The sequence below is a fragment of the Camelus ferus genome, chromosome 8 (genome assembly GCF_009834535.1).
Source record: "Camelus ferus isolate YT-003-E chromosome 8, BCGSAC_Cfer_1.0, whole genome shotgun sequence".
NCBI lineage: Eukaryota > Metazoa > Chordata > Mammalia > Artiodactyla > Camelidae > Camelus > Camelus ferus.
In genome coordinates this window covers 40927891-40941729 of record NC_045703.1, presented here as the reverse complement: position 1 = coordinate 40941729, position 13839 = coordinate 40927891, and the positions used below count along the sequence as shown (strand labels likewise).

Here is a 13839-nt window from a genome sequence, read left to right as displayed (position 1 = left end):
AGCAGGCAGCCTGGCAAAGGATTCTTGGCTCTTGCAGGCATCACTAAGCAGCAGAAAACCCACAGGCTCTTAGAACTGGAAAAACAGGCATCTCATTGATAACCTGTATGGGTTAAGAGCAGATGGTCCAACTCCCTCCTCCTCCCCAACAACTCGACACTGTGGAAGACTCCAGGGATAGAGCAGAAACCTGGTGTGGACCCTGAAAGGGAGGGTCCGAGTTAGAAGCTAAGTTGGGCTTTGGAGCGCTAAGGCATACTGCTAGCTTATTAGCCCTTGTGGACTCAGACTTATACCCACAGTAGCTCTTACATTCTTCTTACTTTGGTTAAGGATTAAAGCAAATCTATCACCCCTTGAAAGAGCTTTATAAGGCATGCCTTTTAAGTAGCTGGGATGTTTGGCAGAAAGAATTAATGCAGAGTGGTATAGCTTTCTCCTTTCTTTTTCAGGATTACTTAATTTTGGTTGGAAGTTCCAGGCCCAGAATTTATAAAGTGCTTTCAGCTCAAAGGGTGACAGTGATTAAGGAGGTTAAGTATGTAGTTAAGAATAAAGATTTTGATGTTGTCAGAATAATTGCAATAAACAGAAGGTTGCTTAAATTCCTATCTGAGGTCCAGAATTTCATGAACTGTAGGAACTTGGGTTGTCTGTGTTTCAATGTCATGTGCCTAAAAGAAATAAAATAGGGGTGCAAATAGTCTTCACCTCATTGTATTAAGAGGATTGAGTGAGTTCATGTTTGCAAAGAATTAGAGTATAGTAAGCAAGATTTAAGTGACTGTTAAGTAAAAATAAGTGACTTGAACTACGATGATTTGATGCTGTCTTCACATATACTTCCTTTGTTATCACAATGCACATAGCATTGCTTTAAGAAAGGAAATTCTTTTCTGAGCAATGTAAAGTCCTAACACTGACCAATATTTAATTGGTTTCCAAACTTGGTATCTGAGAATTTTGATTAGATTTTTGCTTCTGATTGCTTTAGCACATTAGAGCATGCCTTAAACGTGCCTGTCAAAAATCAGAAGAGTCTATTTTTTCCTTATGTTCTCAAACATGTGCATACACACACACACACACACACACACACACACGTGCATGTACGGGTGCCTGAGTTCAGTAAAAGAAACAGATTTGATTGATTTAAAGCTTCCTTCAAGCCTTGTAAATGAAATTCACATACCTCAGAATTTGACCAAGAGGAAGATGCTAGTCAAAGCTTAGCTTACTTGTAAGATGTAAACACCAAAGAGATATAGTGTTAACTTCTTGGCTGAAATGATTTCCACATCTTGCCAATTAGGAGAAGCTTTATTTTAAAGTCCAAGGATGAGAAATTCTTTTTCTATGCATTCTTTACACACGCACACGCACACACACTTCAGATCTGGGAGCTCTATGAACAGGTGTCTTCATATTCCGGAATTAGAAAAAGCTATCTTCACATAAATGTCTGAGAAGCCCTTTAAAAATCAGTGCTTTAAGTTTTTCAAAGTTTTATTTATTTATTTATCTGCTTGCTTGCTTGCTTATTTATTTATTTATGTAAGAAAGCAAGTGTCTCATCAGTTCTCTCACAAAAATCTTCAAATGCTTTTGGGAAAGAAATGAATTTTAAAGTGTGTTCAGTCATACTCTATTCAAGCAAAGCAGTGAAAAAAAAAAAAGTCTTTGAATCAGAACTACAGCTCGCCATAATCTGGTTAAAATTATCTCCAGCACCACCTGTCATTATTAATATGCAGGAGAAGGAAAACTACGTTGAGCCTGAGAACGTGGTCCACCATCAGTACTCGGTCTTATCACAATGGCAGTGCATTTTCAGTCCTTCTTGAACTTTCATATATTCGTGGAAGGCAGCTCATGGTTTCATTTAAATGTGTTTTAAGGAACATTTCATTAGCATTTACATCTACTCATGGAAGAAAATCCACAGGTCTTTTACATTTTCTATCTTTAGGTGCTGTTAAATTTGCAAGCTTCACCATTTTGCTTGGCTTAAAAAAAACTGTTAGGTTGTTTTAGAAAGTGATATTATGCTGTAGCATAAGTATTAAGTGTTAGACTGATTCTTAGCAGAAGCCAGACACATGTGCTCTAGATGCCTGGTACTGAAAATAATTCATAATTAGAAAAAGACAGATACAGTGAGGCCATCCTGCTCAGGCCCACACAAGAGAGATGCACGTGTTAACTGAAATCCATCTTTTAATTTTGGTGATTTCTCTTCATGTCAAAATCAGTTGTGTGGCATATCTAATATCCAGTTCTTATGACTTGAGAAGTTTGTCCACAAACTTTCAAAGAACTTATTTTGGGATAGCTCTAGAATGTTCTAGTCTAGACCGATGTATTCCTTGATGTCGATTGGATCAAAAGAACTATGGATCTACTCTTGAACAGATTACCTATATGTAAGGAATAATAAAATCTTCCTCTAGCTATGTATAGGAAACATATGTCACAGAGAGTCCCCAAAATAGTTCTGTCGCTTACAACTTGTAAACACAGTTATTGACAAAATTTATGTCAAAGAAAGTTACTTAGACACCAACATTTATCAAATATTTAATACCTAGTATGTGTTAGCCATACTTTTTTTGGCCTTCTTTAAAATATCTATATTTTTTCATTTTTAATTGAAAATATCTATGTGCATATAAAGAAGGTTTTGCACACACATGCATACACACAATCACATATATACTGCTGCAACAAATATCCTGAGGACAAATATCACAGGTATTTTTTAATGCTGTGGGTGTCTCTGAAGAATCACTTAATTCTCCCAAATGGGACAAAGAGATGCATTAATCAGCTTGTATGGCCTGCTCATGGGAAATAGAGCCCAACCCTAGGAGAAGCAAGCTCAGGGGGTGTTTGCTTTAATTTAGTCTGTGTTGATTTTGCTCAATTTGTTTATTTCCTTTCCCTTCTTTGTGATAAAGAACTTAAAATGCTCACAAAGGGGAAAGGGCACCACTGAAATAATGAAATTTGACAGGTACTACCTTGAACAATTTTTTTCTTTTTTCAACTCTAAGAAAACCTAAAGCATAAATATTTACTGATACTATACTTTGGCTCCCACTGATGGGCAACAGTGATTTGTATTAATAGATGATAATGCTGACTTTGATGATTTCTCATACATGTGCGTGTAGTTGAAAAGAGCTGTTACAGGTTAGTACCTGAAGATTGTTCTTTTATCTGTGGCTATAACTGCTGCTTTTAATGACTCTATTTACCAACTGTGTCTTAAGAACTTTTTGTTTTCTTTTGCTCTTTCCCAGGTTTTCACACAAAGTTTAGCATAACTGATAATGGTACATTCTGTGAGTTCTACATGAATGGTTGGATATGGGAATGAGGGTGGACTGGTACCTCACAAGTCCACAGCCTTAGACAAAAGGTCCACAGAGTTTCTTTTCAGGACAGCCACCTAATTCCTCTGCAATGAGGCATACGGAAGAACACAAAATTCTCACAGGACGTTTCCAACAGCATTTTACATGTTCTATTTAGTCTAGTGTATTTGTAGAGCATTAATATAAGGAAAAGTACCAGCAAACATGAACATTTACTCTTTAAGAATTTGCCCTAAATCTCAAAAAATGATTACTACAATGAATGAAATAAATAGCAAAGCCATAAATGTTTTTGAATTTAGGAACTGCATTTTGTGTATCTTATTAGATAGTGCAGTGCTTTCTCAAATTCTAAAGCGAAGGAGCACTTTGTTTCAAAGTCAATCTTACTAAGAACCGTACTTGTAACAGTTTTTCCTGTGGAAACTGCTCTAATGGTAATCTGGCCATCTCATCCTTCTCACCTCCTGGTCAGCTCCCATCTCTCTATATCTATATATTTGTGCCTAAATTATTAAACAGAAGTTCTCACTGAGTTCCTTGGATCCACAGACTACCAGAGTACTTAGCATAAAAGGTAGACTCTCAGCAGTGTCGATGCTCTGTTTTTACCTTTGGGAGGACAGCTTTTATTTATTCCTCACTGAATCACTTAGCCTCAGAATACATTTTGGAGTACAAATATTCTACAAATATTTTAATAAGCCAGCTAATGCATTAATATGAAATGTGTACTATAAAAATTGAGAGTTACATACATGCAGTTGTCTTGGGACTAGGCCCGCCTCTGAATGTGTCAGAGATTGATTAATGAGTTATATATTAGAAAAAGAGAAAAACAACAGAAAGCGTAATTTAAGAATGGTGGACTAGAAGGATAGTTATTCCAGGGCCCCCAAAATATATACAAAATTATGTTTGTTCTAAGGAAACAAGAAATTCATATTAAGGCAGAAAATATAGTTTTTCAAAAATACACTTTGTTATTATGTATTTAAAATTTAGTGTTTTGAGGTCCCATGCACGGCCAAATATTTTAAACTTCATAGGCCACATAGTCTCTGTTGCAACTCTTCCATTGTGCCTTTGCGGCCTAAAAGAAGCCACAGACAAGAGGTAAACGAATGCGTCTGGTGTGTTTCAATAAAACTTTGTTTACAAAAACAGACTGAGGGCCAGATTTGACCTTGGGCAGTATTTCATCAACCCTTGTTTTAAATAGGAAAGAGTGAATAAAGGACAAAAAATATTATTTTAGTAAAGCTAAGTGAGTTTAAAATGGTTTAACTGAGGGATTGTGTTTTACAATAACAGAGTTCACCTATCTTTTCACTCGACTAATATTATCCCGATCATTTAAAATTATGAGAATATTTGCTACATAGCGTGGAGAACATCTTCACGTTTGGGACTCGTTGAGTTTATCTTCTCCCAATTACAAATATAATGATGACTGGGTAGCCATTCTCTAACCAGAGAAAAGATTTTCTGTTTCTCTGTGCATGCCCATGTGTGTTCAATATATTGACCTACCGTATCTCTTCTGATTGCAATCACAGTTATGCGTCACACCTCTTTCAACTTTCTTACACAGTTTAGTCTTTCTCTTGATTCACTTCCTAAAGAGCCCTTGCTGTATCCAACATCACTATTTTTTGTCTAGACTCCTGCAAGTCCCCCTTGATTGGAACCCAACCCCATGCTTCCTGGACACTCCAGCTTCAGTGGTAACTTTCAAAAGATAGAGCTACTCTGCCTAAGTTCTTTCCCTTTAATTAATATAAAAAGTGACACCCTTCATGAGGCTCCACAGCTCTGCTTGACTGGGTTCCTGCAATCCTCTCCTGTCTGATCTCTCACATGTACAGAGAATGCTCTGTCCTTTGGTCACAGTGGCTTATACTTGGTTCCTCATACTTGTCATCCTCGCTGCCACCAAAGGACCTTTGCACATTCTACTTTACCTAGAACAGTCTCCCTCCATCCCCTTACCTAGATAATTTCTACTCATCCTTCAGAGCTTATCCTAAGTTCCACTTCCCCAGTGAATCCTTCCCTGACCTCACTGACTAGTTCAAGCCTTTCCTATTTGGAATCTTTGCACCATTAGAGCCTGGACGAAGGTGGGACACCCGAAGCACTAAGGATGCACTCACTCTCAGGGCCATGGGAGTTCAGGGTTATTGTCTTCAGAGAGATAAGAAGAGGGGACCGAGAGCAGAACACCTAATCATGTGTAATTCCAGACCAGTTCAGGATCCACAGTATGGGGATGAGAAATAGGTATCACTCCTCTCCCTCATGTTAAGCCCACATTTTATATTCTGTTGTGGAGTCTCTGGGATCCTTATTGTAAAAAGCTGCCCCTGTAAAACTGACAAAATAAGATCTATAAGGAGGGCTCTGCACGGAGTTTGGGTGAAGCGTGACTTTTCTATTTTAAAATGAAACGCTGCTCAATTTTAAACACACTTCTAAGCAGGTACACAGCACAAGAATATATTATATCACTGTTTCCATTAGCAAAAATATTAAAAAGGACCAGAATAGGCCTTTGTTATGTGCAGTGATTGTCGTGATCACCCTGAATAAAACTGGTACGATTTAGAACCACAGAGATTACTTTTCATTCCCTGAATATGTACAGATTGAATATATTCATCCACACACACTCACACATGTAACTTAGACCCTTATATTTTGGCTGCAATGACAAAGTTCACCATCTGGTTTTGGAGGGAAGAGTACAAAGATACAAGGAGATAACATGCATTAATCAATTAAAATGTACTATTTGGAAGAGATGACTTGATTTCTTTAAAGGGTCATATGATTATATTGACCATGGGTCTATTAATATATATCCATTCCATCACGAAGATCTTGGATATCTTGAAAAAGAAAACCTCACCAAGCAGAATTATATTTCATAGACTAGTTGAGTTTTAAGTTGTTTTATCTTTTTGTTCTAAAATTTATTGCCAAAATACTATAACTTTGTAACACCACAACTTTGCACACTGCTCCACAGGAAGGAAGAAAGGGAGGGAGGGAGGAAGGAAGAAAGGGAGAGAGGGAAGAAGGAAGGGAGGAATCACCCAAGGGAACGTTTGTAGGCAACAGCTACTCTGAGAAAAAACTAAGATCTTGGAAACAATTCAAATATTCAGAGCACATGGACACGAGCAGGGCTGCTACACTGAGCAATTCCAGAAACACCATCCAGTGGTATCCAGTCATCTCCTCTTATCTGTGGTTTAGCTTTCTGCAGTTTCAGTTACCTGTGGTCAACTGCAGTCCGAAAATATTAAATGCAAAATTCCAGAAATAAACAATTCATAAGTCTTAAATTGCTCACCATGCTGAGTAGCATGGTGAGAGTTTGCACCCTCCTGCTCTGTCCAGCCCAGGCCGTGGATGTGAATCATCCCTTGGTCTGGCGTATCCTGCCCACTAGTCACTTAGTAATCGTCCTGGGTGTCTGACTTGTTGCTGCAGCATCACGGTGCTTGTGTTTAAGTAAACTTTATTCTACTTAATAACGGCTCCAAGGCACAGTGATGCTGGCAGTTTAGATATTTTTTTACTGTGCTAATTTATAAATTGAACTTTATCACAGGTATGTATAGGGAAAAATATAGCACATACACTTGACCCTTGAACAACATGGATTTGAATTGCACAAGCCCACTTATACAGAGCTTTTTTCAATAAACATTTTGGAAAATCTTGGCAGATTTGTGACAATTTGAAAAAAACTTGCAGACAAAAACTGCATGACCTAGAAATATGGGAAAAATTAAGAAAACGCTAGCTATGTCATGAATGTATAAAAAACATATATAGATAATAGTCTATCCTTATGAAGGCATAAGGTGAGTGATATTTAATATACAATTAATAATGTGTTAGTTTTCTTACTGTTTTATAACTTTGCTTTCAAAGAATTACATTACTGTATTGTACGCCTCTCTAACTGGAGGAACTGTTTATCAGCCTATCATCACAGGCAGGTGACTGCTTTTTAAAAATGTAACAATGTTTCCAATATTGTATTATGAATATGGCTATAATAATATATGCCATAAAATTTTATAATGATTTACTCATTAGTGTGTAACTGGAATACTGTGGAAGAATTGTATCAGCTACACCAGGCACCAAAAAGCAATCATATTGCTGCTTCTTCATTATCAATTCCTGAATCATTATATCTGTAAATAAATATGAATTTCTTTTTCACATTATCTTTTCATTTTTGATGTCTAGTGTTAGTATATGTGTAACATCTACAGCGTTTTATATCATGTAAGACAGTATTGATGTAGGCACTGGCAGATAATTCACCTTGTAAACAGATGTTGTAAACCTATGGAATCAATAAATACAGTACTGCAAATGTCTCTCTCTTATGATTTTCTTAATAACATTTTATTTTCTCTAGCTAACTTTATTGTAAGAATACAGTATATAATACATAAAACACACAAATTATGTGTTAATGGACCATTTGTTATAGGTAAGACTTCTGGTCAACAGTAAACTATTATTTAAATTTTGGGAGAGTGAAAAGTTATACATGGATTTTTGACTGTGCAGGGCAATTGATGACTCAGTGTTGTTCAGGGGTCAACCGTATAGGATTTGGGTACCATCCATGGTTTCAGGCATCAACTGGGGGTCTTGGAACATATTCCCTGGGGATAAGGGGAAACTACTATAATCTGGGAATATTGGTCTTTGTAGTTATATGATGTGGGTGGGTGGCCCTGAAGGGCAGAATTGTTATAAATAGGTTAGATCTTGTTGGAAAGTAAGACAGAAATTTATCTTGAGCTTTTACATAATTAAAAGATAAAAATTAAATTATCAAAAGGATAAGCCACCTCTCAATTTTACTAAAACTACCTGCTCCTACGTCATAACATTTTCTAGTCTCATACATAGTTTGGTTCAAAATGCCAGTTTATTTATTTGCTACAGTATAATTGCACTCTGCCTCAGGATGCAAGCTCCACACTCCAAAAGCAACCTCACCCATACAAGTTTCATTAGTCAGTGTTTCTTATATACTGTTTTTCAGTATCTGATAGAACTAAATGCATAATGGAAATAATTAGTAGAGTTATCATGTTTTTATTTTTCTTTCAAATTATGAAATCAGTGGAGCAGAAGTCTAAATATATGTGCATCCTATAAACACAAAGATTAAGAGAGTAGAGTAATAACTGTTATTTTTATGCAATTTGAGCTAAAACAGTTTAGGTAAAGACATTTCCCACCGTAGAACAAAACATCAGAAGAGTTTGAATTGCAAACTTTAGCTAAGATAAACAATACTATTATGGACATCAGTTTGAGAGCTGGATAGTCAGTGCCACCCTAACATCTAACTGGGCATCTGGCACATATTAGGCTCTCAATAAATGATGAATTAATCAGCATAAGAATTCTTGAGTTGTCTTCCTGTCTTGGCTATTGTAAATTACGCTGCAGTAAACATAGGAGTGCAGATATCTAGTTGATACCCTATTTTCATTTTTGAGGATATATATCCAGGAGTGAAATTGCTGAATTATATGGTAGATTTATTTTTAATTGTTTTCCATAATGGTTGAAACTTGAATAGTGTACAAGGACTGTATTTTCTCCACATCCTCACCAGTACTTTAAATCTCTTATCCTCTTGATGGTTGCTGTTCTAACAGGTGTGACTTGATAGCTTACTGCGGTTTTGATTTGTATCTCCTGATCTTCAGATATTCACATCTTTTCATGCATATATTCGCCATTTGATATAAATGTCTATTTAGTTCCTCTACTCACTTTTAATTGGATTTTTTTCTTGTTGTTATTTAATTTTGTGAGTCATTTTTATATTCTGGATATTAACCCTTTATCTGATATATGCTCTGTAAAAATTTTCTTCCATTCTGTAGATTGTCTTTTCATTTTGTAAATTGTTTCTTTTGCTGTGCGAAAGCTTTTATACAACGGAATATTTTCCATCCATAAGGAAGAAGAACATCCTGCCATTTGCAACAACACAGATGAAAGTTGAGCACATTATGTTGAGTGAGACAAATCAGACAGAGAAAGACAAGTATTGGTAACTTTATAATCTATATGAGAAACCTAATAAACCAGGTCTGTAAAAACAGAATGAAACAGTGGTTACCAGGGACTAGGGTGGGGCAGGGGTGGAGGATGGGTAGGACAGATGTTGTATAAGAGCCAAACTTACACTGAGTAGTAAATAAACCCTAGAAATCTAATTCACAGCATAGCAAATACAGACAACAATATTGTATTATAATCATCAAACTTGCTAAGAGACTAGAACTTAATTATTCCAACCACTATAACGAAAGGATAGTTATGTAATGTGATAGAGATGACAAGTATCACTACAATGGCAGTCATATTACATTACATAAATGTATCAAATTAACATGTTGCACACCCTAAATTTACACAGTGTTATATATCAAATATACTTCAATTAAAAAAAGAATTCTCCTTGAAAAGTGTAATCTAAATATCTAAAGTTATTTCCTCTGAAATAAAGGGTAGGATTATTAGAAGAGTTAAATAAGAGAATACGTGTAAGGCATTTACTATAATTTTGCTGGAGCATGACATAAATGTTCAATAAATTTAGCTATTTATATTTTTATCATTTCCTCAATTCTAGATTATAATGTTCACTACTATCCTCCCCCTTTCTTTCCTTTCACTATCAGCATAATCTCTGCTCATTGAGGAATCTTCTAAATCAAGATTTCAGAATTTTGCTATCATTTTATTTCCTTTGGTTGATATTTATAACACTTAATTGGTCTGGGCTATGAGATCACTCATATCTACATCACCCTGCTCAAGTTTATCTTAAAAATCCTACTGAGGCTTTAAGTAGTTTAAAATAGGTTGCTTCCTTTATCAATATTGGAAGATATAAAATCTGTGCATTGGATTCTTAAGACATACTCATATTATTCCATGTGAGAGTCAAAATAAAGTTAGAACAATTTTGAATTACATTTATTGAACACTTACTATGTACTTAGCACTACATTCTTTACTTTAACCAAGTAGCATTTCACATTTAATCTTTACAACAGTCTGATGAGTAGGTTCTATTATCACAAGCTTATACATGAGGACACTGAAGTTTAAAGAGATTAAGTAATTTTCCCAAGGCCACCAGCCAGAAAGTAGTGAAACTGGAATATGGATTTTTTCTGAGTTGACCCAGTCTGAGTTTTGACTGATTAAATTTCCAATAATATTTTCACAGTAAACACTTTCTTTTAAAATGAATAAAGCATAAATGTTATAATTACTATCCTTTTGATGTTTTATTTGGACCAGATGTTAAGAATATACTTGCTCTTCCCAGATAATTTTATAGTTAATAATAAATCGGTGTATGTGAGATTGGTTATTGCAATGTTAACGGAAAGATAATCTTGCATTGGATTATCATTAAATTTCCCTAGACCCTGAGTCATTTTTGGAGAGCACTGTCTGGCTTTTCCTTGTAAATGGAGCAACTTGTAAATAGACAACAACACTGACTTTGGAGATGTGGGGATGCACATGTATGGCTTTAGTTACAGGAAGCATGGAGAACACCTGCCTGTAGTGGAGTCTTATTCACAGATAATGGTCTCACATAAAGCTGCTATTAAATAAAATTACAATAATACTGTTTTTCTTTTAATTTAGTCAGACTAAATCTCTGTAGGCCTCAATTGTATCAAAAGCCCTTTAGTCTTAAATTCATGAAACTCATTCTTAGTCCTGATACATATATATATACACACACACACACACGCACGCACGCACACACACACACACATACACACGATTTTTTTTTGGTTGGATAATTCTAGAAGAGGAATAAGAATTTACCTGGTGAACATTATGCACTTCTACAGGTTGCTTATTGTGAAATCAAATGATACTTTCATAAATTTTCCACAGTGTTCTGGGATCATGTGAATTTTCCTTAATACACTGAAAACAGTGAAATAATGTTGATTCTTAGACATTCAATACTGCTGCTATGGCAGTGCTCATTATATACTTATTATAATTGTACATTTATTATCATAAAAGCAGTCCTCCCTGGGGTTACTTAGAAATGTCCACTTACCTTTTAATATTTTTTAAATTACAAGAATGAAAATTACATCATTACTCACACCTTTTGCTAATATCTCTATTATCCTTTTGGGGATTCTTTCTAGAAAGTCAGAGTTTAAAATACTTCATACTCTGAGGTGTAAAATTTTTATAAGACTAGAAAAGAAACAAATTACAAAATTGTTGACTTACATTAAAAATTTTCTCAGACGATTTTAGTTGATTTTTAGAAGATTTAACATCTTTTACTTTTTTTTTTACTATGAGATGAAATGAATTCTCATTTTGACTCCATATGTTACTTTGAGAAATATTACAGAATGTCTGCAGTGATAGGATCTTTTTTTACATGTCTTATTACATGTTGCTATGGGTCTCCACTGAGAAGCCCTATTTTAATTCTCATTTTCAGACTCTCTCTTGAGAAGGAGAGCTGGCATCTTCTTTCAAGGTCACAAGATTTGATGGATGAGGAGCACTAACAGAGATCCTAGTTTCATTCCAACTTGTAAGAACAGAAAAGAGGATTAACCTGTCCCAATTAAGTGGGAATGAGGCCAAGGGCAGGCGACCTTTTAACAACTGAACACTATAATTTTAAGCCTGAATTACTGGTGTTTATTTTTCAAGCTCCTTGTGACAGCAATTTAAAAGTAGCTTATAATTTTATATAAAAGTCTTCAGTTTTCAACACTTTGCCACTTGGAGTAGCCTGTTCTCTCACTGAGCACCGTATTATAAGAGTTATAATATCATGGTTAGCTATAAGTGACTCCCTTTTACAAAACTTGGAGAAATTAGTTGCCTTAGATCAAGGACCAGGGATTCCTGGTGCTGTCCAGGGATTTGTGCTTGAGTTGGGATTCTTAATGAAATTGCCAATTACTGTCAGCCAAACGTGTAAAACGTTACACTTATCCCATTAACAAAGATGGCAACCTGTTAAAGAAGTATGATTCATGATTTAGAAATAAAGAGGATGTACAGGAAATGTTGATATGTGTCTTTATCTGTGAGTTTGTTTTCAGAGAAGTCTTTTTCTTGTACGGGGAATCATCACTCCGCTAGCTGATTTTCTTTGCTGACAGCCTTCAATCACTATATTTTCTTCCATTCCTGGCTCAGAGGTTCAGCGTAGAAATGTTTTGCAGAGTTGTGGGATAAAGGCTCAGGATTTTCTTCTTAAGATTCACTTTACTTCCATTAGGCAGATTTCAATCATAAGTCAGAGTATTTTCTGATCCCTGCAAGTCATAATATTCATATGCTACATCTTCTCCAATATAGTTCTCAGTAGAGATATGCAGAAATGTACGGATTAAAATACGGCAAACATTTTGCAAGAAATGTTTTGTAGATGAAGTCCTCTTCTCTAAAATCCTAAATAAGCACACTGCGTAACAAAGTCAAAGAAGTACTTCAAAAATTTGATGTGAAAGAAGGTTATAATATTGAACTATCAGGATGCTTGTTCTAGATTAGTGCAGCCAGCCAACCTGAGTTAAATAGAAGTGGTATTTCCTATTGAACGCTGGTACCTACTTCCAGTTTGGGAAGTGCCAATACGAAGGTTGAACAGGAAGTAAAAATCAGGGATCTTACATGGGGAGTGTGATGCTTTTTGTCCTACGGGGGGAGGTCAGTACTTGGGGAAAAGGATGAAGAGGTCTATACTCTGAAGTAAATGCATATAGCCTATTAAATATTTTTTTCTAAATGCTTATTAAATGTACTGGTTTAAAAAATGCTCAGATTAACAACAAAGTAAGACTACCCTCTGAAGTTAAGCTTAACTGATTAAAACTGAGAGTTTTGGATTATGATATTTTCAGTCTCTTTGGACAGTATATTGTCTGTCATCACATGCACTCTCTTACTTTCTCTTTCCTTCCTTCTCTTCCCTTCCACCGTTCTCTCAATTTCTTTGAAAGTCATTTTTTAGAAGCCAGAATGTACCTTCTCAGGGAACTAAGACTGTAAATGACAGATTTCTCCCAAGATAAGCATACTGAAAACATTTGGAATTTATGCTGTGGCTGAAATATTATGTCTTTTTGATAGAATTCAGTATTGCTATCGTATCAGCACTTAGACAAAACAAAACAAGAAAGAAAGAAAAAGAAAATCTCAAAGTCTCTAATTCAGAGGATTGAGGTTAATGAAGCATAAAGAAGCAAACAAAAACACTGGGAACCAGAGGAGATTTATGAGTATGTTCTAAGTGATTAAAAGTAGATGACAGCTATATAATTTTTCCTTTAATTTCAAACTTTCTGTTTTAATTTTCAATGTTCCTTTTCCTATTAGTATAAAG

The 13839-nt window shown here is 35.4% G+C and overlaps 1 protein-coding gene and 1 long non-coding RNA gene across 7 annotated transcripts in view; one reads left to right on the top strand and one right to left on the bottom strand.

Annotated features, from left to right (window-relative positions):
* NKAIN2 (sodium/potassium transporting ATPase interacting 2) overlaps window positions 1–13839 on the bottom strand; it is an 854966-nt gene that overhangs the window by 282774 nt on the left and 558353 nt on the right. The window lies entirely within an intron of this gene.
* Window positions 475–11928, top strand: LOC116665376. Its single transcript, XR_004321969.1, has 3 exons — window positions 475–542; window positions 2191–2196; window positions 11914–11928. It is a non-coding gene; the product is annotated as an uncharacterized LOC116665376 (long non-coding RNA).